This window comes from Silurus meridionalis, chromosome 4 (genome assembly GCF_014805685.1).
Source record: "Silurus meridionalis isolate SWU-2019-XX chromosome 4, ASM1480568v1, whole genome shotgun sequence".
Taxonomy (NCBI): Eukaryota; Metazoa; Chordata; class Actinopteri; order Siluriformes; family Siluridae; genus Silurus; species Silurus meridionalis.
In genome coordinates, this window is record NC_060887.1 from 269,998 (window position 1) to 272,692 (window position 2,695).

The window sequence follows — 2,695 nt, forward strand, 5'->3', positions numbered from 1 at the left end:
AATCCATATTTTTGGAGCTCACATGACTGACGACCATACAACAAGAATATGCGCGCACCTAAAACTTATAGACATTTTATGCATTATAAAGAAGCAGCTTGGAGATGCTGGGATTGAACCCAGCACCTCAGATATGCAAAGCAGGCGCTCTACCGCTGAGCTACATCCCCAGCTGGACGTGTTGAAGTGTAAGGATTAAGACCAGGACCATAAGCTTGCAAATTAAATCTAAAGCTGAAGAGTTGCAATCTGGAAACATATTACCTGAATCGTCATTAAGGCTTATTTATGCTGTGCAGGTGCTTGTGTGGATTTATAGGGTAGTGGTCATCACATCTGGTTTACACACAGAAGGTCCTGGGTTCAACTCCCAATGCAGCTAGCAAATCGGAATGAGGTTTATGTATATGTCACAAATTGTTACTCGATCCTGGAAATAAATTAACAAATTTGCGTTACTGCATTGTGCTTGTAACAGCAATGGAGAAAAAGCATTCCAAAATTAGAAGAAAAAGGCCAAGGGCACGACTCCACTGGGCCTCGAAATCAGAACCTTCTGCGTTTAAAGCAGATGTGATGACTGCCACACTATGGAACCTGTTGCTGACAAGGCTGATGTGCATAAATAGAATTTTTTTTTTTACAATTTTTCTTAAAAAATAAAATAATAGTAAATATAAAGTAATAATAATCCTGCTAGCAGGAAATTAGTATCAGAGGCTCAAGAGCATGGCTCCACTGGGGGCCGAATCCAAGACCTTCTGCATGCAAAACAGACATGATGACCACTACACTTAGGAACCGGTTACTTGGAAGGTTGATGTCCAATGTGCATAAATAGGAACATTTTTCAAAATCTCGGTGGAACAATGTGAGTTAAAGTTAGAAAACTCACTCAAATGTCCCCATGTTTTGCCCAATAATAGTTTTAGCCATTTAAATGAGTTTCTTTTTCTAACTTTGCTCTGTGTTTCACTACAGGAATCGCTTTGGGCGTGACCAACTATGGAAGCTCCTATGACACAACATCTGTCTTAACAGGTTGACCTGTCTGTCCCCCTCTTACAATGTCATTCGCACTTTCTTCCCATGAAGGACCACATCAAGCTCTCTCAGCATATCCAGTTTTTAATGAGTACAGGGAGGTTGCATCTCACCCATGTCCTTCTTCATATGGAGGAACCATCTCGGGCAGGGACCTTCACCTGATGGTCATCGTGCGCATGGGCCCTGTAACCGCAATGCACTAAAAGCATTTAGAATCAGAGACTCAAGGTCATGGCTCCACTGGGGCTCGAACCCAGGACCTTCTGCGTGTAAAGCAGACGTGATGACCGCTACACTATGGAACCTGCTGCTGAGAAGGTTGATGTCCAATGTGCATAAATAGAAACATATCTCTCAAAATATAACTGGAAAAATATAAATTAAACTTAGAAAACTCATTGACTTAAATGTCACAATCATCTCCACTGTTTTGAGTGTGTTAAGCTCCAGGTTTTTATGACTGCACCATGTCTCTCAGGTCTTTCTTCACTGAAGCAGGGTCGTTGGCTGAAAACTGATTTTTTCAGCTTTTTAGAGTAGCTCCTCTTAGCCACTCTATGAGGATCAATGATGAGGATTAATCTTCCTCATATTAATAATTTAATCATGTACTACAGAATTTGAAAATTCAGGATTCCCTGAATTACTGTAAAGAAGAGCAGAAAACTGCAAAGAATGAAAAAGAGATTTTAATGAGAGAACAAAGACAACTGGTGGAACCAGAAAGTCGCTCAGCTGGAGGCCGTTCTTAAATATGAGAGAAATTATTGGGAGAAGAAGAGAAAGAATGAAAAGCGAGTCATGAAGGCGGTAATAACTTACAGCTCAAGACCACCAGGGCTCCAGGATTCCCTGAATCACTCTAAGGAAAAAGTGTGCAGATCATCAGAGCGATCATTTGAGGAGCGACAGAGAGCGACTGGAGCAACGTGTTGCTCAGCTGGAGGCCACTTTGAATTTTGAACAAAATAAATTTGAAAAGGAAAAAGAGATGATCAAACTAGACATGGAGGAGATGACCACCATACACTTTCAAACCATCAGAGAGCTGCAGGATTCCCTGAATCATTGTGAGGAAGAGAAAAAAAAATTAATAAGAGACAGAGAACGACTGGAGGAACGTGTTGCTCAGCTGGAGGCCACTTTGGAAATTGAACAAAATAAATTTGAGAAAGAAAGAGAGAAGGCCAAACTAGACATGAAGGAGATGATCATCAGACAGGTCCAAACCACCAGAGAGCTGCAGGATTCTCTGAATCATTGTGAGGAAGAGAAAATTTATTTAATGAGAGACAGAGAACGACTGGAGGAACGTGTTGCTCAGCTGGAGGCCACTTCGGAAATTGAACAAAATAAATTTGAGAAAGAAAGAGAGAAGGCCAAACTAGACATGGAGGAGATGATCATCAGACAGGTCCAAACCACCAGGGATCTGCAGGATTCCTGAATCATTGTGAGGAAGAGAAACTCTATTTAATGAGAGACAGAGAGCGACTAGATGAACGTGTTGCTCAGCTGGAGGAGACTTTGGAATTTGTACAAAATAAATTTGAGAAAGAAACAGAGAAGTCCAAACTAGACATGGAGGAGATGATCACCTCACAGCTCCAAACCACCTGGGATCTCCAGAATTCCCTGATTTACTGTG

The 2,695-nt window shown here is 41.4% G+C and overlaps 1 non-coding gene across 1 annotated transcript; it reads right to left on the reverse strand.

The window, feature by feature from the left end:
- Positions 1–1,279: 1,279 nt before the first annotated feature.
- On the reverse strand, positions 1,280–1,352 carry trnav-uac. Its single transcript has one exon. It is a non-coding gene; the product is annotated as a tRNA-Val (tRNA).
- Positions 1,353–2,695: the final 1,343 nt, after the last annotated feature.